The sequence below is a fragment of the Phoca vitulina genome, unplaced genomic scaffold (genome assembly GCF_004348235.1).
Source record: "Phoca vitulina isolate PV1807 unplaced genomic scaffold, GSC_HSeal_1.0 scaffold7, whole genome shotgun sequence".
NCBI lineage: Eukaryota > Metazoa > Chordata > Mammalia > Carnivora > Phocidae > Phoca > Phoca vitulina.
The window spans coordinates 62,299,764-62,327,006 of NW_022589710.1; positions in this window are offsets into that span (position 1 = coordinate 62,299,764).

Here is a 27,243-nt window from a genome sequence, read left to right on the forward strand (position 1 = left end):
TGCCAGCCGTGTCAGAGGGTCCGTGTGGCTCTTGGCCAACACTTACTATTGTCAGTCTCACATTGTAGCCATTCTGGTGGGGGCATAGTAGAATTGCATGGTGGCTTTACTTTGCATCTGCCTGATAATTAGTTCAGTAAGACATCTTTTCACATGTTTATTGGCCATTTGGGTGTCTTCCTTCGTGAAATAGCTGTTCAAATCACTTGCCTATTTCCCTGTTGGGTTGTCTGTCATTTTCTTATTGATTTGTAAGAGTTCTTTATATATTCTGGCTACTGATCCTGTGTCATTTATATGCACTGTGCACTGCATGGTACTCTCTGCACATTGCAGAGAAATTAAGGGTAACATGCCCAGGACACACAGATAGTAAGGTTTTAGTCATTCTTTTCAAGAACAGATGATAAGGGCTCATTAGGTCTGTCTGCATGCTATATCAACACCACCAAACCTTTAGATTTAAGACCTCTTTGGACAAACACAGAGCCCCACGTCAGCAGGTGTGGCCCATGGATGGGTAAGATAATTAACTGTTGCTAATTAGAAATAGCATCTTGGGATAAGGCTTCTGCATCATTACAAAATATCTCAGTTAATATATACCTCCTGTAAAAACTCTTAAGGAATTATCTATTTATTTAACTATGTTCTCCCATCCAAGTACCGACCAGGCCCGACCCTGCTTAGCTTCCGAGATCAGCCAATGCTCTTGGTGAATCCCTAAGGCCCTGGTTCTCAGAGTGTGGCCCTTGGACCACCAACAGCATCATCTGGGAACACGTTAGAAATGCAAATTCTTAGGTCTCACTTCAGACCTTGGGAATCGGAAACCCCAGGGTGGGGCCCAGCCATCTATGGTCGCCAAAGCCCTCCAGGTGATTCTGATCCTTGGCTAATGTCTGAGAACCAGAGCCCTAATCTGTCTCACATGTACCAGGATATAAAGGATCACTGGCCCCAGACCTTCAGCCTTCTGTGGGCAACATCTACTGTATATCTTCCAGGCCTTCTTCCTCTGGGTAAATACTTGGTATTATCCCATGAACTGCTCAGGGTAATAAGGTGTGATGTAATCACTTCCATGCTACTGATAAGAAAACTGGGGCCCAGAAAGGTTGAGTGACTTCCCCCAGGCCACACAGCTCACAGGTCGGTAGAGCTGGGTTTGCAGCCAGTGCCTGTTTGACTCCAAGTCTATGACTGTCCCACATGTTGCTCCCAAAACCAGCACTGAGGTCCTGACATCATCAGCCCAGGAAAAAGTCACTGTTGGGGCCTTGCCTTCTTCCCTCATCCATATACTTCGGATTGAGAATTGCGAGTTTAGCCAACATTAAATGGTAGAAAGAACATTGGAGCTAGGAGATCCCTTGGCATCTGAATAAACCAGCATCTAAATAGACGGACCATTTATAAGTTCTACCATGTGCTGGGCACTCCGCCACACACTGTGTGGGCTATAGATGCCATCAGTCCCGTTCCCCACCCTAAAGCAATTCACAAGGCACTTGGACCAAGCAAGCTGGCCCGAGCTTTGAAAGTCACCAAGGGTTTTGCAAGGAGGAAGGAAAGAAGAGGGAGGGACTCGTTCTGCCTGGAATGCTCGGGACTGGCTTTTTGCAGGAGCTCTGTTTAGCAGAACACTGAGGGATGGGCAGGTGGGACCTCAGGAGGCAGTGAGGAGACAGGAAGAGGAACTCGGGACACAAAGGAAGGGGTGGGAGACTTAAATGTGCAGTCCCCCCATGATGCGGTTGGAAGGAGAGGGCAGCTGGAGTGGAGCAGAGGAAGAAGAGCAGGAGCAAAAGCTTAACATTAGCTGGGCGAAGGAGTTGGGGGGCAGGAGGAGGGAGTGGTCTGCCTCATGGACACAGAGATCATCTGGGCACATTCCTTTCCAACCCCTCTTGCCCAACCAATCCCTAGAGCAGACGGGATGGCGCAGGGGTGGAGAGCAAGGTGAAGCTGGAGTGGTCAATAGCAGGAGTCAAGTACAAAATATTTCCCAGCCGGAATGGTGTGGGCACTGACCAACCATAATAGATGTCAACCACCATACACACCAGCACAGATGTGCTAGTGCAAACCAGCTGGTCACCAGCGCTGATTTACACTGGAGGCTGGCATTGGCTTTGAATGCCAACATGATTCCCCAGGACCTTAGTACTCTTCCTCCAGTGCAATTAATCTAGAAGAATCCAGCAGTCTTAGAAATTTCTGCTCGGTCTCAAGTGGACAATGCCTACTTCAACACAGCTATTGGGAGCGGGGGGGGGGGGGGGGGGGGGGGGGGGGAGGTTTCCCTGCCTGGATACTGCTTGAGAAGGTACTCGAAGTGTTGGGGGTGTACCTGTCCATACCTGCAACAGCACTGCCTTAAGGAACTGGGAGCAAACCAGACCAGGGGCCACCTGACAACAAGGAGGAAGCATGTTGGGGACCCGTCTTTGTTAGTGTTTGAGAATCCATCAAAGGTTTTTAATTAAAGTTAAGAGGATCTTTAAGGAGCCCGTGGCTTTCCAGTCTGTGTGACGGTAAGATTAGCTCTGGCTGATTGATGGGTGGTGGGTGGTAGATCTGGGGCCTCATTCAGAAGACTGTCTTTGAAAACCCAACACGTTGACTTTTAAGGACACTTGGTTTCAATGAGGATTGTGAACCCCCAGCGGGCTTAATCCTTGCTATTTACTTTGCTGTGAAAACCCAAAGTCATCAATTCCAAATCTTCTTATGTTTTTGTCCTAGGATTCGGGTCTCTGTACCCGCAGCCCAGGAATCCTTGTGTTACCACCCCTCGGGCCGTCTCTTATTTATTGTTTAAGAAAATGGCCAACGGTAATGACCATGGTAGGGCTGACATTTTTCTAAGATTTGCTAACATTTCTGACATAGTCTTACCCTGTCCTTACTTCCTGGCTCCAGAAAGGGGCCAAATTCCTATCGTTCTATCAGATTGGCCTGGTAGCAGTACCCAATTTAAGAGATAACTCAATTTTAGAAAACTCGGTGTAGAGAAATTAAGAAATTGGAATTCGGGACATGGAATCTTGGAGGGTTGAGAGAGGACAGTTCATCACATTCTAAAAGGATCCTCTGCTTCAGTAGAACTTCTGCCTGGTTTGGCAGGCCTACTCTGCTGCACGAGGGTTCTGGTCAACCAAAGCATGTACTTTGCACCTGTGGCGTGTTGAGCACTGGACGAGGAGTTAGGAACAGCAAGATGACAACAATACAGTGCGCAATGAGCTATGATAGGAACAAGGCCACGAAAGAGCAGAGAACAGGACACATATCCATCTACTGCTTTGGAGTGCCTGATTCCCTAATTGTCCCCTTCATTCTACACACCCTGTGTTCCTTTAGTGCAGACCCTACTACTGCTGTTTTGCATGAGAATGGTTGGGTAGAGACATCTCAAGAACAGTGGTCAACACGTTTCTCTCTCGTCTCCTAGTCCTTAGCTCAGTGACCGACACACAGTAGGCACTCAATGGATATCTGGCAAAATGATAAATGAATACGTGAGTGAGGTGAGTAAAGCAGACAAAGAGAACGGAGTCTGAAACCTCTGTCGGTTGGGTCTTGGAGGAGACGATCACACCGTGAGCCACTTGGAAAACAGAATTCAATTTCTTAAAAATTCAAATTACATGGAAAATTTTCAGGCATGGAGTGTTCCACAGTTGGAAATGCTGGTGTTAGGTGAAGGGGCAATGGTGAGGAGTCGTTTCATTGTGGCCTGGGGACAGGAAAGTAGGTTGAAGGGCCACTCGTAAAATGATTGAGGGGTTTGTGGATTCAACCAGAGGTTTGTTGGAAGAACTCTGGATTTCTTTGCTCCACCCCCCCACCCACCCTGCCGGAGGATGCAGGCTAACTGGGACAGAGCTCAGTAGCAATTGAAGGTGGCATCTGAAACCCCATTTGGGTTTTGTTTTGACTCTGAGGTTTGAAAATCTTTAGCATGTGCTCATTGGCTTCTAGTGCAACCTCCCAAATCCAATGCTGTTCCACATAGCATTTAGGCTGGATGCATCCTGAGTGGGGTCCCAACCATCTCGGTTTGTCCAGGACTGACCTGGTTTTAGCTGTGGAAGTCCTATGTCTTGTGGAGGCCCTCAGTCCTGGGCAAACAGAGATGGTCACTTGAGTCTTTAGAGACCATTAGTGGACCTAGAACAGACCCAGATTTAGCCCCTGGTATGTCTACTTCTAGGCACGTGACCTTGAGTGATGCGCTTTGCCCTTCTAAACTTCAGTTTCTTTGTCTCTGAACCAGGGAGACTCACAGTCTTCTGAGGTAAACGTGTAGATTCAATGAACTAATATATGTATGGCACTTGGCCCAGCGTGTGGCCCCTAGAAGTAGTCAATAAATTCTACTTGCTATTGTTGGTGTGATAATCCAAATGCCTCACCTTCGAGATGAAGTCCAGAAGGAAAACCAACAGATTGAGGTCTCCCAGCAGGGCATGGTGGAAAAGCCAGGACTCAAAGCAATACCCCTACTCCCAGCCCAGTGCTCTTCCTTAAACCCAACCAATAGAAGCATGGGCTCCCCTTGAGGGGCTCCCAGGTCTGCGGGCTCCTCTGGAGCACACATCTGTCCCACACTTAGTGCAAAAGCCATTGCAACAGTTGGAGATCTAGGGTCACAGGCAACAGCAAAAGATGCCGGGTCACCCTGAAGCAAAGGAGTTCATGGAAGCACATGGGGGCCCCCGGGACCACACGGAAAGGCAAGGAGCCAGCTTGGAACAGTGGAGTCAGAGGGGTCAGATCAGCAGTTGCATCAAGGTGTCGCACCGAGAAGAAGCGTATCCCAGATGGTCTACCATCTTTGAGCCCAGCACCCGGGGGAGAGAGCCCAGCTGGCCTGGCTGGCAGGGGTGGGCAGGGAGAGGAAGGAAGGGACAGAAGAGCTTCTGAAAGTCATCTGCTTCTGCCTGGGGAGGGCAAGAAGCAGGACCCACTATGCTATTAAGGCCTCATTCCAAGTGGGTGCCCCAAAAGGAAGTCAGGGTCCCATGAGGAAGAGGAAATAGGTGTGAGGAGGTGGCCCCAAACTATAACTATCCACTCTAGCCACGAGCTCAGGGAAGGTTGCTCTGCTGCTTAGTCTAGAACCACTTTGTGATGCACCCACCTCTCCTCTCTCTCTCTCCCTTCCTTCTTCCCATTGGAATCTGGCCCGCGCTCAGCCCCGTTTCCAGAAGGGACCCTGCCCAAGGGATGGAAGGTGTTCATGTTGAATAATGCCATGCCCCACCTCCCCTGTCCAATGGGACCCTTGCCCACCCAGGGCCCCCTTCCATTCTCTGCCTGCCCCACTTCACTTCCTCAAGTCAAGACCCCTTGTGAAGGAAGTCCTTTTGGAGCTGGACGAAAATCACAGCCGGCTGGCTACAACCTTTGAGTCCACATGAAACCCAAGTGAAAAGTTCTCCCTGGAACACAGTTGCTGCAATTTTGGTAAAACCACTGTAATGAAACAGTAGTAAACATCCCAGAAACTCTCCGTGTGAACCGGGACCAGAAGCCTGTTTTCTCCCAAATGGGTCCATTTTTCACTTTCTCCTCTTCCAAAACGGTCCAAGTAATGACTTGCTGAAAACCTGGACCATACCATGCTGTTTTGAAGCCCAGCCTGTCTTCAAGGGTTTTTTTTTTTTTTTTTACCTCTGATTTAACTTGCTGGGCGCCTCTGGAGTCTGGTATTAATAATAAATATTATTGCCGTGCATCCTTATTTTTCCCTTAATTTAATTAGAGAAAATGTAATAGCCCTTATGAAAACAATATATGAGTTTTCAAACCTAATTAACATGATACAAAGTGCGCAGGTCACTAAAATTGCTGTTTTCTCTGGAAAATGTCCATGCAAACAGATAAAAACAAAACTGCATTTAATTCCATAGCCTGGGCTAACAGGCAAATCAGAGATGACGGGCTCCCGCCCTAGGGCTCTGTCTGCCTGGTAATGAATACTTTCCTTTTGTCACGATTCAAGGGAGAGCAAGAGCGATATGCGAACCCTATCAAATGTTCTGAGGGGGAGTCAAGTTTGCCGTGACCAGGTTTCAGCCTTGGACTGTTCACGATCCTTAGGCCGAAAAGCAGCCCAGATGGAAGGGAGCCCGCTCTCCTGCGTGGCCTTTGTGTTCTGCGTGCAGCACCCCTCCTTCTAAGAGGAAGGCCCCGGGTGCCGGGCATCCCTCCTGTTCCAGGGGGTCTCCCTGGGCTGTGGGGTCTGGCTGATCACCAGGCGGAACCGGCAGAGCCCTCAGCTTGGAGCCTGATTCTTTGGGATTTTCTCCAAGGCTGAACCCATAAGTACCTGGTCTGGGCTCTGTCAGGAACCACCCCCCCCAAGGTGTACTCTTGACTGACTTCTCAGGACGTGCCTCTTCTTCTTCCCTTTAAGCAGCAAGTGCCAGGAGCACCTCCACTTTCCTCTCCTGGGTTCGAATCCAGGCTCCCCCACATGGAGAGTGGTCAGTGTCCCACCTATGAGAGGTCCGTGAGGCTGGTCCGTGAAATGGAGGTGGTGGGTATCTCCCGCCTAGTGTTAGGGGAGGCTTAATGTGCCTACTGAGGGCTCACCACATAGTAGGTGCTTTATAAACGTCACTTCTGTTTCTTTTCCCTACAGCTGACAACTTCTGCTCACTTTTCCAAAGTCTGAATGTGGAGTGAACAAGCGCCCCCCCCCCCCGCCCCAATCCCATAAACAGCAGCTCACAAGCCCTTCTGCTTGCCAAAGCTTTGGGGTTCATGTGTCTGGAAGTAGCTAGATCTTTGCATCCAGGCGGTGACAGGTGAGGGAGCTGGAGGTCCAGAGGGAGAGTAGGGACATGGGAAGTAGGGTCTGGCCCCAGCAACAGAGGTTTCAGGATGCAGAGAAGAACCAGAATCCCTAGCACACACGGCGTCCTGGGTTCTGGTCGGTTCTCCTTAGGGAACTGGAGCAGGGACATGGAACATCAGACCAACGCAGAAGGCCAGTGGACCCCACCTCCAAGGATCGTGTGGCTCTGCGGGTTGGGGCAATGGGCCAAGATACAAGGCTCACAAGCGGCCAACGTGAGAGTCTGTTCCAAGCCAGCTGGTTCCAAATATGATGCTCCTTCCCTTCTTCAGACAAATGATAGTAGTTTAATTATAAGACACCAAATCGGGAAGGAGCCTTGTTTATACCCAATTGTGATTATGTTGTCATGATAGTTATTATTACTTAATATTATTCTTAATTAAAGCATGCTTCCTAAATGCATGTGTTACAAATGCTTTAATGCACAATGCACACACCCCATGTTGCTAATGGCCTCTCGTTCTAATTTTCACTAATCCACATGGGCACATGGTCTCTGTTGGCAAGTCTGAAGCTTCCTTTAACTGAATACGTGTGAGTAAACGTGTGTGGCTGTGTGCGGTCCAGAGAAAAGAACAGCCATACACTAAAGAAAAAAGAACACCCACTTGTGACATTTTTTAAATTTTATTTTAAGATTTATTTATGTTGGCGGGGAGAGGCAGAGGGAGACAGAGAGAGAGTCTTAGAATTTTTTTTTATTATTCATTTGAGACAGAAAGATACAGAGAGAGAGAGAGAACAGGAGCAGTGGGGAGGGGCAGAAGAAGAGGGAGAAGCAGACTCCCTGCTGAGCAGGGAGCCCAACGTGGGGCTTGATCCCAGGACCTGGAGATCATGACCCAAGCCGAAGGCAGATGCTTAATGACTGAGCCGCCCAGGCGCCCCAAGGGAGAGAGAGTCTTAAGTGGACTCTGCACTGAGCATGGAGCCTGACACAGGGCTCGATCTCATGACCCCCAGTTCACAACTTGAGCCAAAACCAAGAGTTGGACACTTAACCAACTGCATCCCCCAGATGCCCCCCATGTGTGAATTTTCATACACACAGAGAATTAATACACATTTGCCTCTTTTCTCTCTAACACCTTCTGAAATGACAGTCAAGGAATAATGAAGGTATGGACCCACAAAAAATAAGAGAATTGAGGGGGGAGAGGTAGGCCCCAGAATACAAGAATTGACCAAAATTATTAGATAGATACCAGTAACCAATTTAGCAGAGCAGTGCCTGTGGGAAGGAAGGGGTGGGGGATTCCAAAATCAAGCAGATTCAGGAACCAGGTCTCTAAAGACTCAGGAGTTGGAGGCTACGTCAAAGAGTTAGGATCAAGTTGTGTCTTAAGATTGGTGCAGAAACCATGTGAAGAGCAGTTACCCAGCTTTCCTTCCCCACCATGACCTGCCATGGGGCACCTACCCCACATGCTAGCAGAAGCTCAAGGCTAATCTCTGAAGAAACTAACTAGGGAGGGTCAGAACCCAAGGACGCCAGACACAGCTGAGGGTAGGGTGGGCGCCATATTGAAAATAGGGGATTGGGTAAGAGTTGGCATTCTAAATGGTGAGACCCCGTCCCCTCTCTATCTAGGCACCCAGGATGCAGGCAGCGTCTTCCACAAGCATGAGCCAGGAGCAGACTTTTCTGGGAAAACTGACTAGTGTGAGAAAAAAAATTACTATAGCTACTTAGACTTGAGGTCCCTCAATGAAACAGCCATAATTCTGTAGAGAGGCCCACCCGTCCACAAGGCCCTGCATCCAAGGCTCCTAATCTGGTTTTTAGTGCTTTGTTCTAAAACACGAACAGACAGACAAGAATCACCGGACCTTTGAGGAGAGCACTAAAACCAGCAAACAGAACAAAGGAACACGTAGAGAATAGAGACTTCAAAAACACTAATATCCTCAGAGAGATAAGAGAAAATATCGAATCCAAGAACAGGATGTCATTTATAGAGCTCTTAGAAACTAAAACCCACTTCAAATGAAAATCGAGTAAAGGTTTGGAAGATATAATTAAGGTAACCTTTTTAGAAAGTATGACAGAAAGACAAAGGAGCAGGAAAACAGAAAATGAGAGATGAGAGGCTTATGCAGGAGGTCCAATATCAAATTATTAGAATTTCCAGAGAATGAGAAAATTGAGAAAAGAGAAAGAAGAAGAAATCAAGGAATGCAATTAAGATTGGCAGAATACAATCAAATGTGTTTCCGGATTGAAACATCCCACCAAAGACCTAGCTCAAGGTTGGAACAAAAGGTGTTCACCAAGGCACATCATCATGAAATTTTAGAAAACCAGGGGAAAAGGGATCTTAAGTGCTTCTGGGAGATGGGTAGGGTGGGTCATATGCAAAGAATCATCAATCACAACAGCACTGAATTTCTCAGTACTTGAAAGGTAAAAGATGATGGAATGATGCCTTCGACACTCCAAGGGAAATGATTTCCAATCAAAAATTATATTCCCAGACAAAGTATCAGTTGGGTGTGAAGGTAGAATAAAGACCATTGTAGATATGGAAAGTCTCAAAAACTTTACTTCCACTAACCATGTCTGAGGAAGCTACTAGAGGATGTGCCCCAACAATGTAAGGAAGTAAATCATCAAAGAGGAAGACATGTTTCCGAATCTGCTCAGGCTGCCATAACCAGATACCATAGATGGGGTGGCTTAAACAACATTTTCTCACAACAGATTGGGTTTCTGGTGAGAGTGCTCATCCTGGCTCGTGGCTGCCTTCTAGCTGTGTCCTCACATAGCCTTTCCTCCATGCGTGCACATGGAAAAAGAGAGAGCTCCCTCCTCCTCTTCTTATAGGGCCACCAATCAATTAATATAAGGAAGGATTAGTATAATTCAAGCACTAACTAATATCATTCAATCACAGTACACTGTATGGCTTAGCAGTGAACGATATCTATATGGCCCTAACATTATGAAAATTAGGGATATTAAGAATACATGAGTGCTGAGTTTTGAAAATTTGTGATGTAACTATACTGAACCGAAGTGCATTATGCTTTTTGCCAATGAAAGTATTTCAAAATTGTCAGATTTTCAAGTTTGCTCTCTGTGGAGCCTTACTCCTTTTACTCCAAGGCAAGGCGTCCCCCTCCTCTGAGCTCCCGCCACCCCGCACTCCCATCTCTCGTGCTTCTGAACATATGGCATGGCTGTTTCCCACAGCAACCTCCCCATGGCCGCCCTTTCAGGGAGTACATTCAGTGAGGGAGACAAAGAGTAAACACAGTAAATGAGAACATCATAGCCGGTCAGAAGTGATGAGGGCTGTGAGGATGGGAGCCAGTAGGACGGGATAAGGGAGGTGGGGAGGGCTGAAGATGGACCACTCTGGAAAGGAAATAGGAAACTGGGAGCCATTGAAGGTTTTTGAGCGGAGGAAGGACTTGATCTGATTTGAGACTACAGAGGGACCAATTAGGGGCTGTTGCAGCAACCCAGAAAAGAGATCATGGGGACTGGCCAAGGTGGCACCAGTGAAGGTGGAAAGAAAGGGTTGGGATTGGGGTCTATTTTGAAAGAATAAATGAACAAAACCAACCCATATGAGATTCGATGTGATGGCAGATTTTCCTGGGAAATCTGAAGAGAGAGAAGGAAACTCAGTTTAGGATTGTGGTTTGGAGATAGATGTGGTACGCCTTGACATCCAGTTTCTGTTTCCCAAAAGCTCTGAATGTTCAGGTCCCTCCAATCCACTCAGTCTGGTCCAACATCTTCTTGAGGAGCCGGAACTTGGGGAGGGGAGAGACACCGAGAGGAGCCCAGAGTCCGTAACTCCGTCCCTCTGCTACCGCCTCCCGCCCACATCTCCCAAGGGGCTTCTGGCAGCTCTGAAGCCAAGGTCCTTCCAGGCCCCTCCAGAGCTCCAGTGAGGGGAAGAGGCCTGGGCGGCAGGACCTTGGTCCTGGTGGGAGTATGGCATCGGGAGGTGGGAAAACACACAGAAAGGCAAATGAAGGAAGGAGGAGAGCTGCTGTTTCCAGAAAGATCCAGGCTGTGCTGAGCTCAGCCCCAGAGAGCAGGCACCTGGCCTCTACCATCTCCTTGAATTTGAGCAATCATCCCATTTTCAAGATCAAGAACTCCAGGCTGATGGAGAGGAAGCCACTTGCGTGAAGTCATCCACAAAGAGAAAGGACTGGAGCTGGACTAACCATCCCCTTCCCACCCCTCCCCCCAGCTGCTGATTGCAAAGCCCCTGTGCTGTCCAGAGGGCTTAGGGGTTCAACCCCAACCCGCCCCAGAGGTGGCCGAACTGTCAGGAATCTGACCTAAAACATAACCTTGGCCTGTGTGGTTTCCAGAAAACCAAGCGGGAGGCAAGGATTGCCATGTGGCTCCTGAGAGCCACCTGTCACTCAGGCCTGCTGATGCTTCATCTTGTCCCAACAAGGCTTCAAACCCGGGTGGTCCCAGGAGGCAAGGCAAACTTTCAGAGCCCTCCAGAGGGAGGGGCTCATCCTGCTGTCTCTGCTTCCTGGCATGCTCCCTTTGCTTTTGGACACCCCCACATCTCGCCAGCCCCCTCCCCTGCAGTGGCACGCGGGCAGGGCACATTTCTGCAAACACCGCATACAGCTTCTGCTCATGTAGGCAGAGGACTCGCTGGTTCCTCTCTATAGGAACTGAAAAGGAGCAAGAATCCCTCATGTCCTACTTCCCCCGGTGGCCTTGAATGGATAATGGAGGGGAAACAGCATATCCAAGTCGAATTTCTCTTTTCAAGATAAAACACAGAAGCTTGGGAGGCGGAGGGGCCAGCATTCGAGGCACAGCTCCTCCGCTTTCCTACGTGGGACCTGCAGCAATTCGCTTAAGCTCTTGGAGGTTCAGGCTCCTCACTTCTAGAAAGGGGAGCCCCTTTGGGGGCTGTCCTAAGGATATGCAACAGTGTGTGTGAAATCACCAGCACCATGCCCGGCACATGGATGGTCATCGTTACGACTGGGTATCAGAATTTTACCACGGAGAGGCTAAGAGTCTTCTAATTTCTTGCCAGCGAAGACCAACATTTTCTGCATGTTTTGCAATGGGAAAAAAAAAAATCTATCTTAATCAACACGTGTTTTGTTGTATTTAATCTCCTCTGTCATCCTATGAATGAGGCATCATTATTTTTGCTTGAAAGAAGAGGAGACCAGCACAGAGGGGCTGATGGTCACACAGGTAGAGCACAGGCCTGGAATCTTCAGGCTCCAAGCGCAGGGCCGCCTCCGGTAATAACCGCCTGTGTTTGCCAAGTGAAGATCTGTGCGCATCCGGTGGTAAGGACGAGCAGGAGGAGGTGGGGAGGGGACAGGCAGGCAATCCCAGCTCTAGTTCACGGGGCAGCTAGCAGGCACTCAGCCCACCCGTGCATTTCCTCGTTCCAGGGCTCCCAGCCACCCCATTCAGCAGGTAGCGCGGACAGGAGCAGGCTTGGGACCGCTGTGCCCATACTCACATCCCAGCTTTCCTGCTCTCCAGCTGCATGACCCACCGTGATGTGTTTCTCGCCTCTCTGGGCATCAGTTTCCCAACCTGGAAAATGGGCTGATAATTGTACCTGCCCCCTAGTGTCGGGATAAAGATGCACAGAAAGTGCTAGAACGGTGCCTGTCATGTCGTGAGTGCTCAGTACACTTAAACTAGTATTGTCTCCATCTGACAGATGATCTTCCCGAGGTCACCCAGCTCATCAGCCGTTAACTTGCCAAATAAATAAATAAGAAACCTCACAAGCCATGACTGAGCCGATGCTGTAGACCAGCTGGTGTGATAGGCAGGGCATACCCTGGTATGGACTGTGTGCCCCCCAAATTCCTATGTTGAAGTCCTAAAGCCCCATGGGACTGTATCTGTAGGGTCATAAGAACAGGGCCCTATTCTGATTATGACTGGTGGCCTTATTAGAAGAGAAAAAGAGATCTCTCTCTCTCTCTCCCTCCTCCCCCAGCCCAGGGCACACAAAGAAGAGGTCACATGTGGACCCAGAGAGAGCCAGTGACTATCTACAAACCAGAATGCAAGCTCTCACCAGAAACTGGATTTGCTGGCTGCTTGATCTCGAACTTCCAGCCTCCAGAGCTGTGAGGAGACAAGACACATTTCTGCTGTTTCAACTGCCTGGTCTGGGGGATTTTGTTAAGGCAGCCTGAGCCGACCAAGACACCAACGTAATCAGGTTCTGCTAGCAAAGCAGAGATTGGATGGTCAACAATCGTGCCTCGCACTCAAAACCATGCAGTTAACCCAACAGCACTGAAAAAGATGATGTCTGTCTCTCAGGGCTGGGGAGGAAATCTGCTCAAGACAAAAAATGTTGACCAAAAAGGCAAGTTGTTAAATGTTTCACGAAGGATAACCAATTCAAGAAAAACAAACACACGCATGAATACAGAACAATGCTCAATATTCCTATGGGATCTTACTTAAGTATGAAATATATTCAGACAGATCAGGAAAATTAGACTCGTCAAATTCCCTTCCTTTATTTCCTCCAAAGAGGAAGAGAACGGGATGGGGAGGATCTGAAGGACTCTCTGCTTTATCTGCAATTCGTAAACTTTTTATACTGAAAATATATTCATGTGTTGTGTTTCTTGAGGACTCAAAAGTCATCAGATTTACAAAGAGAAAAAAAGGAGAAGAAGGAACGCCCGCCCCGAGGTGATCTATGTCTCTATCACACACATAAAAGCCACAGGCATAATTCTCTAATGCCTCTTCACCCCACACCCCATTACATCGCTCCTAAATGAAAGACTTTTTGAAAAGAGGAAGACTGTAAAGAGGATGGGAAGGTGGTGAAATCCGTTCAGGGAAGAGAGCCGAGGACGGCTCCAGCAAACAAGAGTGAGAGATAAGGAGTACAGGAAATGTGATCAAAGGATAGAACGTAATAGGCATCAATATTTGACGCACGTGCTCTCCCCGAGTTTTCCCGGCAGCCCTGCTGGGGCTCAGCCCAGCTTGCAGAGATGCAGTCCCTCCAGCCCCACAGCAGGCCTCCGGCACCGGCCCCCAGGCAGCTCTTTCCAAAGAGCAGATCTGACATAACTCAGCCCTTCCTACAAGATGCAGCCCGTAGCGGGGTGCGTCTCCTCCTGAGTCACCCCACACTCCCTGCCCTGGGGTGCATGCCCTGCAGGAGCCTGTGGTAGCCGTTGGCCCCCTCGCATGGCTTCACTACCCTCCTCCAGGGGTCACTGAGTACCTTCAGGGTCCCTGGAAGGCCAACCCCCCCCCACCCCACCTCCCTGCTGGCCTAATACCAGAGACACCTGGGGCAGGGCCAGCATCATGGACCCAAGTGCATCATCTCCGGAGGGGAATATTTGACAGGCACAGAGCTTCTTGGGATCTGTGGGTCACTGTCCAAAGCCTGGGGCACCAAAAAGATCATCTCTTCAAAGGGTGCTTAAAACAAAGGTTTTTTAAAAAAAATTCCTTTTTATGTTTTTGTTTTTTTTTTTTAAGATTTTATTTATTTATTTGACAGAGAGAGACAGCGAGAGAGGGGACACAAGCAGGGGGAGTGGGAGAGGGAGAAGCAGGCTCCTTGCTGAGCGTGGAGCCCAATGTGGGGCTCGATCCCAGGACCCTGGGATCATGACCTGAGCCAAAGGCAGACACTTAACCGACTGAGCCACCCAGGCGCCCTCCAAATTCCTTTTTAAAGGAATTGGGAAAACCCAGACCATGTCATTCATAGCCTCCTTCACACAAGAAGGGGCTGAGAATTGTTTTTGTTGATTGACAGAGGAGAATGATATAAGAAAGAGCAAAGAGATATTTCATTGATGTTGCTGTTTATTTCACATTAATTAGCTTTTTTAAGTTGAAAATAATGGATGCATGTGGTAGAAGAAAGGTAAGCCATACTAAAGGATAGTCACTAGAACTGTCTCTTTCCACCCCAGAAGTAAATGCTACTACCAGACACTACCAGTGTCTCCTTGCACACACACACACACTTGCACACACATCTGCCTTTCCACACATCTGGAAGTAGACTATACATACCACTTAGCATTTTGTTCTTTTTTCAATGGACAATATATAAAGAAACTATGGATGAAGAAGTCTCCCATCCCTAAGTCTTCCCAAGACCTAGACAGACTTCCGTCCAAGATGCGCAATCCACATTGCTTGAAATGTGGCATAAAAGCATTTGAAGAAGGGCTGTGTATCTGTCCACACAAGCAACTGGGGAGGTGGTGGAAGCATGTGCAGAGGGACCTTGGTGAACAGTTATAACCACTGGCGGGTATAAGTGGTGTTACAAAGGTAGACATAAAATGCGTGGAGGAAGGACAAATTGGTCCTAAACAAAAGCATCAGGAAGGCTGGGCCATGGTGTGTCACCCTCTCAGGCTAGAGGACACTGACGGGAGGTCCACTGATGCCCCTCGCACCGGCATGGAATCCCACCTTCATGACGTGACACACTGAGCTGTCACAGAAGGCAGCCCAAAATTGCTCACATTTTAGCAACACGTCACATACAATACTACAGTGCAGTCTGGGGCGGCCTCTCCTAACCAGACACATTAATATTTCTGTAGAAAATATTTGAAGTAATTTTTTTATGATTAAAGCTTTTTGAATTTCAGAAATATGTACAAGAGATTGTGGACCTTAATAAACACGGACCTCAAAGAGGAAGACGTTAGATCCAATAAAAATGAGTGGGATTCAAGAAGCAATGGCAGAGAATGAAATCAGCAAATATGTTGTTAAAATGATAGAAACATTGTATAAAATGAAAAAGAAATCATAGTTTAGGGGAATTTTAAACACAAGAAGGAACTAAAATACTGGACCAAAAAAAAAAAAAAAGATGAAAATGAAGTGGTGGAAGATCAGAGGTAAAACATTCTAAAATCATTGTATTGTCCTGGAGGATGAAAGAGGTATTTTTTAATTTAAAAGTTCAGCCCTCCGGTTGAAACATGTAAGGTCAGACACTAAAATTACAAAAGGAATAACTTCCAAATAATTAAAAGGGGCAAAGAAACTAATGAAGGCTTGATCAAATGTTGCAAAGCAGGGAAAGAGACAAGGGCGAAGCAGAGGGAACCACAGTAAGCGGAAGTCAGCTCCCATACATGCAGCAAATGTAAATGCACCAAACTCATCTATTAAAAGACTGGGATTTCCCAGAGTGAATTAGTTAAGATGGAACTCTATGATGTTTAAGAGAGATGCTGAAATACGAGGCCCCAGAAATACTAAAAGTAAAGATATAGAGAAAGGTACACAAGGCAAAGAAATCTTTTGGATCTATGGGAACATATCCCGTAGAGCCGTCTTGAAGATGTTATTTGACTGTGTCTCCGTTGATATAAAAACCCCACGACCTGTATGAAAAATCTACACTTATAAAGTAGATGAACACCAATATATTATTCCCAGCCTTCACACTGCAAGGGAAATTGTCTGCCGATGTACCTGCATTGGCCTCTAGGCTCTAAGCTCCTGGGAGGAAACAGGTTGTATCTTATTAGTAGTTGCTCAATTCCCAGCTCTCAGTCCAGGCCTGACTTAGAGGCTTCTTAATAAATGTTTATTGAATAAACCAGTGGTTCTTGAGCCTGGCTGCACATCAGAATCTTCTGGGAGTTTTTAAAAATACTGAGGCCTGGGCCCCACCCCAGACCAATTAAAAAGAACTCTCTAGGGGTGGGGCCTCAATATGGTATATTTTTAAAAGCTCCCCAGGTGATTCTGATGTTTGGCCAGGGCTGAGAACTGCTGGAATAAATAAATGGCGGAATGACCAAATGAATGAGTGTCTCTTTGATTTACAAAAGAATTCATTGCAGGATTCCTTTTAAAAGCACGTTCCCATGGTGCATTTCCAGTGTAACTTGATTTTAAGAAATTTGATTTACACCCAATATTGCCGGGACAATCTATTTTGTAAAGCAAGGAACATCTGTATTATCTATCAATTTTTTTTATGGATTTGGGACTATTCTGTTTCTCCATTTAGAAGTGAACTGGAGACTTGAACCAAAACTGTATCATTTCCTGTACTCTGAAAAATGCTTTCTCCCACTCTGGCATTTAGAGACCATTTCCCGGCAATATTAAGCATGTGATTACTTAACGAGACATTTAAGGCAGTTTTGAGAAGTATAAAAACATCACTGTCTGGGCTTCCTGCTCCTGACATTACAGGAGCGGGAGATGAAGAACTGAAGGCACGTTAGGGTCCTCCATGTGCCAATGCTGCGGCCGGCCCTGGGAGCAGAATGGGGAGTGAAAGCCACAGACCCTCTGAAACCTGTAGAAGAACCTAGAAGAATCCTTCCGTCCTGCCCCTTCCTAGCTTTTGGTGTTGCTGGAAATGTTTGGTGTTGCTTGGCTTGCAGATGTTCAACTCCAACCCTCCCTCTTCCCATGGTCTTCCCCCTGTGCTCCTCTCTGTGTCCAACTTTCCCCCTTTTTATAAGGACACAGTCACATTGAATTACGGCCCACCCTAAGGATCCCATCGTAACTTCATTTCCTCTGTAAAGACCCTATCTCCATTAGAATAGCCAAGACGTGGAAACAACCTAAGGGTCCATCAATGGATTAATGGATAAAGATGTGGTCTCTAAATATATACGATGGAATATTTATTCAGCCATAAAAAAGAAGGAAATCCTGCCATTTAAAACAACATAGATGGAACCTAAAGGCATTATACTAAGTAAAATACGTCAGAGTAAAAGTAGTCAGGCAAATATTGTATGATCTCACTTATATGTGGAATCAGAAAACAAACACACACACACCAAAAAAAAAAAAAAAAAAATCCACCAAACTTATAAAGAGAACAGATTTGTGGTTACCAGAGGCAGGGATGGGAGGTGGGAGAATTGGGTGAAAGTGATCAAAAAGTATAAACCTCCAGTTTATAAGATAAAGAGGTCCTGGGGATGTGATGTGCAGCATGCTGACTGTGGTTAATGCCACCGTACCGCATATTTGCAATTTGCAAAGAGAGTAGATATTTAAAGTTCTCTCATCAAAAGAAAAAAGGTAAAACTCTATGTGGAGATGGATGGTAACTAAACTCACTGTAGGGATCATTTCACATTAAACACATAAATCATCACGTTGTACATCTAAAACTAATACAATGCTCTATGTCAATTATTTTTTTTTTAAAGCTTTGACTCTGATGGTTTCTTTTTTTTTTTAAGATTTTATTTATTTATTTGTCAGAGAGAGAGAGTACAAGCAGGGGGAACGGCAGACAGAGGGAGAAGCAGGCTCCCCGCTGAGCAGGGAGCCCAACTCAGGGCTCGATCCCAGGACCCCGGGATCATGATCTGAGCTGAAAGCAGATGCTCAACTGACTGAGCCACCCAGGTGCCCCTCTATGTCAATTATATCTTGATAACCACCTCCCCATCTCCAAATAAGGTCACATTCTGAGGTTCTGGGGGTCAGGACTCTAATAGATCTTTTATGGGGGACACAGCTCAACCACAACAGCTGTAAAGGCTGAAAGATGGCCCTTTCTTATTCTCATTTCTTTCCTGTTCCCTATGTTTTCTTTCCTGCTTCTAAGCACTTAGAATATCCCCTTTTTCCCCCAAGTCCTGAGTCTTTTGCATCATCTCTCCTCCCCTTTTCCTGCCTGCCTGATCCCCTCTGGCCACCCTGGAGAGTTTGAGCAATCCACTCTGGGTTTCACCTGGAGTTACTGCCCGGCTGGCCCTCTGCCCACCGCTCCACCCCTTGTCCCTACAGCCCAGTGGTCAGAACACACCTGTCAGCGCTTTTCCCTGCTGTCCTCAGGGCAGCCCCCTGGCTATCTGCTCCAGGTACAGTCCTCTTATGCGGAGCATGGCTGCCCCCACCTCTGGGACCTCCAAATCCTCAATTTCCCCCACTGTCAATAATAGCATCTTAGAGGTAACCCCAGAGCGTCCCTACGACCTCGTCTTCTTCCTTTCTCTGAGATAATCTGGGCAAAGTCCGGTCTTAACTTGTCCGGTCGTCCTTCAGCAGGATCTCGGCTCGCCCTTCATCTGTCTCCTGGAACATTCTTGAGTGTCTGCAACCAAGGCTGTATTTCTTCGCTGTTTCCCTTTTCCTTCTCCTCTCTTATCTTGGCTTGTTCCCTGCCCTCTTCCTTTGTCCCTCTGTCTGTTATTTATATGAAGTCCCTTCCCTGTTCTTCATCCCATGGAGATCCCCTGCTGAGGCTCAGAAGGGCAGTGCTCCCTCTGGAATTTGGCTAGTCCCACCCAGTCTTTGGTCTGTTGCTTCCAGCCAGCTCCGGAGAGGACATTGCCTGGGCTGTGGCCCCCAGAGCCCCCCGGGGGTGAATCCCGCATGGTCAGTTCGGCAGAGCCAAATTTAGTGATGAAGAGCTTGGCTGTGGCATCAGACAGGCCAGGATTTGGAACCTCACTGTCATTTCCGTGTGTGACACTGGGCAAATTCCTTAACCTACTTGTGTTGACTTCCTAATGTGTGCAAAGGGGGGCAGAGTAGCATCCAACTCATGGGGGTGAGAGATTAATTAGGTCCCAGCAGGGAAACAGGTAGCAATTTTGGAATAAGATAAATCTAGGATTATTCAAGAAGAGTTTACATACAAAGGACCTATTTACAAAGTGGTGGGCTGCAGGGTTAATCAGCATAATTTTGTAAATCAAATGAGATAAGGTCTGTAAGACCCAACACCTGGTACATACCAAGAGTTCAATACATGTATTGGCAAATTTTCCTCTCCCCCTCTCATTGTCATTATTATTCAGAGAAAGCAAAGCACAGTCTTTCCTGATTTTTCTCTCACTAATTCTAAATCTCCAGGAAGAGAAACTACCAGAAACAACTCCCTCTTTGAGTCTTGAGGAGTGCCCGCCCACTCTAGTCCTCTTCAGTGAGCCTCCCGATGGTTCCACCCCAGCCTAAGCTGATTGGATCAAGGGTGAGCACTTCATCTCATGGGCAAAGCTGATTGCACCAGGGGTGGGCGCCTCACTCTCATGGGCAAAGCTGATTGGACCAGGGGTGGGCGCCTCACTCTCATGGACAAAGCTGATTGGGCCAGAGGAGGGCGCCTCACCTTCATGGGCAGAGTACCAATGTTTCCACCCCTGCCCCAGCTGATGGGACCAGGGGTGGGCACCTATGAAGCCGCTGGCTAGGATAGGCCAACCTCATCCGCTCTCCCAGAGGGTTTGCAGGTGAGCTGTATAAAGTCCTTGGTGAGTATGTCCTGGGGCAGGAGGAGCAGAGCAGGCGGGGGGCTGAGGCACCACGAAGGTGGTGGAATAGGGAAGGGCCAGCAGACGTCCAACCCTGAAAGGCTGGAGATGCGCTTGGGACCCAGAGCCACTGCGTTATCCCAAATACTGCCCTGCTCCCGCTCCCCCTGAGGCCGGTGGGGCAGCGCTGAGCTTTTCCTGCCCTCTCACTTCCCGCCTCCTTACAGTAATCCCCCTCTTAGCCGGGCTTGTCCCTGTCTGCTGCGACAAGAATTTCCAAACTCTTCTCACACGTTGTCAAAATCGGCCTGCATGGCAGGCGAGCGGCCGCCACAGCCCATTTGCAGCTCCTGAGAAGAGCGCTGAAGGTTGATGATCAATACGCCCCCCTCTCTGGCTCGTCAAAGCCGGAGGGGAGAGAGATGAGGCCCTCTAAATATTCAAGGACCTCTCTTGATTATGCAGTTACTTCGTTTGTTATTTTTATAATCAAAAGGACCCACTAATATGTTCAAGGAATTTATTCAAAATAAATATTGGACAGATATTTAAGCTCGACTGAGCGGTGGGGGGAGTAATAGAGCATAGCAACCAGCTTTCTCCTTTCCTGCTCCAACACACTCCTTCACCCTCACCAGACAATTTTGCATACCTTTTTATAATTAATTGCTATTGTTTTCATCTCCAGAGCCAAAATATTTTACTCTCTGACACATCTGTTGGTCATTTGATGTATGTTTTCTCCTTTGTCTTTCTGATGGTGAGCCAGTAACATGGAGTCTGGCCTGCTCTCTTTTTTTTTTTTTTTTCAGATGAGAACGCCAAGGCCCCACAGGACCAGAAGGTGCATTGCCCAAGATCTCAGGAGGTTAGAGGCACAGAAGAGAACAGAACCAGGGTCCAGAACTCCCCATCTGCTGCTCCTGCAGTACCTCACTCCATCCTCTTTACCTGCAGGCAAAATGTCCTCATGGAACTGGAGCTTTGGGAGCCTGCTCAGGCTTCCAGAACTGCTGCAAGTTCACCACCTCCTGGCAGCCCTCCTGGATGGCCCTGGCAACATGTGACCTCCGGATCCGGTCTGCGCTGTGCTTTCTCCACAGAGCCACATGTCTTTGTACATTTTACCTCCTGTTGGGCTCCAAGCCCTCTTGAGGTCAAGATCCTGGGTCGATCACCTTCATGTTTCCTGTAGTGCCCGACTCAGAGCCGATATGCATTTATTGGATGAATGAGTGCATAAGTGACTGAAAGAAGGAAAAGAACAATATTCTATTGGAAAGTGGGCAGGCCCTTTATAAACTGGTAGCCAGTGATGGTCTGAGAGATGAGAGAGAGTAGAGGTGAAGAGCCAGAGTGGCAGGGACCTGGCTCCTAACTCCCACTCTACCACTCACAAGCAGTGTGACCTTAGGCAATTTCTTTAATCTCCTGTGCCTCGGTTTACCTGTCTGCAAATGAGGATAACGTGAACCTCTCGCTCCATTGCATTGTTGTAAGAATTAAATGAGAGAAGGCAAGTAAAGCATTAGCACAATTCCTGGCACATAGTAAGTGCTCAATGAACACTTGCTATTAAACAGACATAATTTTGCAAATTGGAAATCATGCCCACCAGAAGCTTTATGTTTCTTCTCTGTGAAAACAAGGACCCATCTTCTATATTTTCTCTTTGTAGTGTGAAACTTGGGCATTGATTAATTTTAATCCCTCTTTTCTCAATCCTTCTTAAAGTATTACCCACCTTCTGGCTCAAATTCAAAATCTTCTTTTTTTTTTTTTCCTTTTACCTCCAACAAAATAAGTGGGACAAACACACTGGGTCTCAGCTTTCTCCTGTGGCCTCTGCACTGTGGTTATGGCCAAGACTAGGGTGAATGCGGTGCTTACCTTAGGCACAAAATTTAAGAGGGGGATCTGAAAAACTCAATAATCAAGAGAAATATTTTTTATTGTGTTAAACATACGCAACATAAACCTTACCAATTTCACCACTTTAAAGTGTACAGCTCGGTGACCTTAAGTACGTTCACAATGTCATATAGACATCATTACCACCTATTTCCACTAAACAATAAACCCCCGAGATATAATATTTTAATGCAATAGTTTTCAAATCAAAATTAATGCAGAAAAGCCATGATGAAGAAAATATCAAAATTTTAAATAAAGGCAGGATTAGTATACTGAAGTGGATTAAACATTCTTTAAAGTTGTCACTTGGTAGAGAGAAATCCCCAAGCATGGCAATTCTCTCCATTGCAAATGAGATTAGCAAAGAAGTAGATTTTTGAAAATGTTTTTGATAAGTTTGCTTCCATCAAAAGCAGGAGAGTAAAATCGTAGTAAATTCTGTTTGGGATATTAATAAAATAAAATATTCAAATTTAAAATAATCTTGTGAGTTTTAATACATCTACTTTTCAGTTTTTCAATATTTTCAACTACTTTTGATGTTCTGGGAAAAAAATTAACAATTGAAAAATATGTCAAAAGGTGTATATTGGGGCGCACATTTTTCCTTCTGCCTTGGGCTCCAATAATGGTTCCACACAAGCTATATTACTAATCCTGTAAATATAAAATTTTGATATTTTGCTCATCGTGGGATTTTGGCATTAATTTTGATTTTAAAAGTCTGTATTAAAGTATTATTTATGTTGATTATTGAATTTTTGGTTGTCCCTTAATTTTTGTTCTTGAGGGAGGGCCTTACTTTCCTCTCCCTAATCTGGCCCTGCCTCAGGAGCTTCCAAGAAACTTGCACATGACCTCCCTCCTAAGAGGAGTGAATGTCCACTTGGGGAGACAGAGACAGGCTTTACACACTCACCCCTCCAGAAGTATGTGGAAGGAGAAGTTGGAAGGTCTGGTCACTGTGTTCCTCTTCTCACCTACAAACAGCTTTAGAACTGGACCCAGTACAAAATGGAAATGCAGGGCTCTTGTTCACAAATGAAGAATTTCAAGATGGCAGCCAGCAGGGCATTACACCAAGCTCAGGGCCCTTCTGAGCCTGGGGCTCCTGGAGCTGGCTCTGATCTCAGCATTGGCAAAGGCGGTCCTGGGTGGCCCCCTCAGACCTCCTCTTGTCTTGCAGCTGCGTTTGCCTTTCTTCCCCGTCAGCCCCACCATGTCTACAGCTCGGCACCGCAGATACGGCGCCTTCTGACCAGACCTCCCCCCGCCCCTGGAAGACATCCAGCGCGAATCTCTTCTGCACGAAGCAGGATGCTGAGCAGAGAGGAGGTGTCTGTGCTTTCCCCTCCAGATAAGAAGCATCTCGAAAGTGGGACAATTGCTTGTATGGTCATTCGTTCATTCACTCATTCATTCATTCATTCATTCATTCACTCATTCGCTGAGCACGTACTGAGTCCCTGTGTGCCAGGCACTGGACTGGGCATTCTAGATCCAGACAAGAACAGCACCAAAGCCCTGTCCCCGAGGACTCATGATTACAGTGAGGTGACTTCACGGGCCTGGAAGCAGAGAGCAGGAGGGAACGAGGCTGTTTGCAGGGAGGGGTAAATCCTCCCTCCTCTTTATTCTAGCTGTGTGACCTTGGCGGCCGGCAGCGGGAGGAGGCCAGGGGTTCTCTTCTCTCTAACCAGGAAGAGGCCTGTCTCCAGAGCAGATGCGCAGCAACTCCACCGGCCAGCCCTGAGATCTGGCACAACCAGTCAGGTCACCTTTGGGGACCCACGCAGGTTCTTCCCGTGTAAGGGGAAAGCCATCTTCCCTCCCACCCCCCAGGCTCCTATGAAGCAAACCAGCTAAGTGCTTGGAAAGTCCATATGCATGTGAGGCAGTGGTCTTCTGAGGTGATCGTACCATATATATGGGCCCCCAGAGCTATTTCAATCAGCTGCCTGGCTGTTTAATAGTCATTCGGCAAATATTTGCTGAGCACCACTGCGTACCAAGCCCTGTGACATCTGTGGCCTCTTAAACCTTCTTCAGCATTTTCCTACATCTTTTTTTGTTGTTGTTTTTAGTCTTCCAGGGGAAGTAGATAGTTGTTATTAATTCCATTTTCACAAATGGGGAAACTGAGCCTCAGTTACATTGAACCCAAAGTCCCCTGTGTAATTGGGGGCACTCTGAGATTTGGGTACATCTCTGACTCTGTGCCCAGTTTGGTTTTACACTGAGGCCCCTGCAGGACCTAGCAGCCGCCCCCCACCCCCGCCAATCTGGCCCTGGGAGAGGATTCTGGAGGGGGTTTCCACCAGCCCCCTCCCGCCTGCTGCTGGGCCCCGCCCCCTCCCCACTCAGCCCCAGGCTCTGCAGTCACCTCCGACCTCATGCCCTGCCCTCACTCTAGCTCCACAGCAGTGGTGTCTGGCAGGAAGAGCCTTGAAGCAGGGAGGCCCAGTCTCTGGTCCCAGCTGCACTTGGCAGGACCTTGACCTTGACCTCCCCATGCTCCTCTGCACAATGGGAAACAGGTCCCAGGGCACAGGGCTCAGGGGAACATGTGAAAGGGCAGGCCTGGAGGTTTCATTCACTGGAAACAACAGAAGCATTGTCTACCCTGAGCCCACTGATAGGGCAGTGGCCACATTGCCGGGTCTCGGGGCTCCTTCCACGCGGGTCCCTCTGGAGCAGGCCACAGTTTCCACCTGCAAGCTTGCTGAGAGGTATCACCACTGCAGTCTCCACCAGACTCACGCCCAGCAGTCTGGCCCCGATCTACAAGCCCTTCTGAGCTCTCAATGTGTCCCCAGCACTGTGCCAGGCACAGTAGAGGACCCAAGGGAAGGCCTGCTCCCTGCTCTTGAGAGCTTGCAGCCTGCTAGGGAAGGTACCCTTAGGGAACAAACTCTACCCCTTTGTTTCAGCCCCGTGAACTTCAGACAGACTTGATCCCACCCTCCTGGGGGAGGCATGCCCGTTGGGCACTGTGCATTCCAGGAAGCCTTCCTGGAGGAGAGGGTATTGAGAGGGGATGGGATTCTTCAGTTTTCCTCCTGGAGACACTGATGCATCCAGGAGGAACATTCTTTATATAGGGTCTCCTGGCACTGTCCCATTCTTCTCTCCCCCTCTGGGTGTAGTCCCTCCAGGCAAGCCCCCATTGGTTTTCTCACCAGTACAAGGGGGTAACGTTATGACTAACCTCACGGGATCGTGCCAAGGCAATAACGAAATAATGAAATGAAATTGCTTTGTAAACTACCAAGTGCCAGTTGCTACTATTGCCACCCCAAGGTCTGGCTTCACTTCCTCGAACAACTCTCCAGATGGGCACCCACCCAGGCGTGGCTTCTGGGGATCCAGGTCTGAGCCCAGGGCCCTGGTCTCCCCACTGTGCTCCTTCTATTCTCACGGTCCTGAGTTCTGTCCACTCTATGTGCCATCCTTCTCGACTCTTCCAACAGGACTTCTATGAAGACTCTTGAGAAATAGTTCATTTCCTCAGGGTTACTTTTTTTGTATGGTAAAATACACATAACATAACATTTACCATTTTAACCATTTTTAAGTGTACAGCTTAGGGGCATGAAGCACACTCACACTGTTATGCCTACACCACCCATCCATCTCTAGAACTCTTTTCAACTTGTAAAACTAAAACTCTGTCCCCACTAAACACGAGCTCCCCGTTTCCCTCCCCCAGTCCCTGGCACCCCCCGTCCTGCTGTCTTTATGAATTTGACTCCTCTAGAGACCTCAAATCAGTGGAATCATGCAGTTATTTGTCTTTTTGTAACTAGCTAATTTCACTTAGCATACATGTCCTCAAGGTTCCTAAATGTTATAGCACACTGCAGATCTTTCTTCCTTCTTACAGCTGAACGATGTTCCGTTGTACCCGCATAATACCGCATTCTGTTTATCCGTTCATCCCACTGATGGACATTTGGGTTGTTTCCACCCTTTAGCTGTTGTGAATAATGCTGCTCTGAACATGGGTGCACAGGAGTATCTGCTCAAGTCCCTGCCTCCCATTCTTTTGGACATGTGTGTACACCCAGAGGTAGAATTGCCGGATCCTAGGGTAACTCTACATTTAATTGTTTTAGGGACCATCCGGCTGTTTTCTGCAGTGGCTACACCTCTCTACATTCTTCAAGGTTACATCTGACCAGCTTCTTTCAGCCTGTGCACCGAGCGCCTGTTCTGGGGCCAGCGTGACTATGTTAGAATCGGAGATAGAAGGTAACACTTGAAAATATGAGAATCCTGGTTGAGGTACAACTCGGGGTCTTTCAGAAAACAGAGGAGAAGCCATCAAGAGGTGTTCAAGGAAATAAGTCTGAGCACAGCACAGCGCCAACATGCAGAACTCGCTGCATTACTGAGCCTCTGAGTGTACTTGTAATCATGGATAATTTTATGACTTCTTACCAGATGCCTGGTAAACCCCTTAATATAAAAAGCAATGATTTTTCTTTTGCCAAAGGACTTGGGAAATACCTCTTCTGAAACTGCGGATACCAGGGATACCAAGCAGAGAGCAAAAACACCCATGCAAACCTGTCTAGCTTTTCCAATAAAGAACATTATAGGAACAGAGGATTTTTTTACATGCTCATAAAATGATTATACTTGTTCTGAGAATTTCCTGGTTCGAGCATGACTGTTACAGACCTATTTCATAAGTTGATTTATTTGTTTAACGGTATCTGCAGGGACCTGTGTTTTAATTCCAGTTGGCTTGGTTTTTTTTTTTTTTTCCCCCTGTTTTCCTTTCCCTCCTGTATCACATCTGAAAAATCTCTTTCCGGCACAGCACATATGAAAGTGGCTAGAATTGTCAGGGACTCTCGGTGCTCCAAAATTCTGTTGGTGTTCTCAGCTGCTAACATTCCGGTTTGAGACTTTCCTTGCCTTGAATATTCATTGGTCATTTCTGTTGTTGCATTTACCAAAATAAAAATCTACTTCAGCTTTTTCCTCTTCGGGAAAGGGCTGGTGAGCAGTTTTCTGACAGTTGTATATTAAATGCAGGTGACTTCATGAATGCACTTTCTGTCTGGCTCAGTACATTAACCATAACCCACAGTTTCTTCCAAAGGAACTGGAATGAATTAAATTGTTTAATAAAACCTTACTTACCTGGATAAACTCATTTCTATTTTGCATTTAGATTCCCTAATGCATCTTTCCAGATTGTTATTTGTAAAATAAAA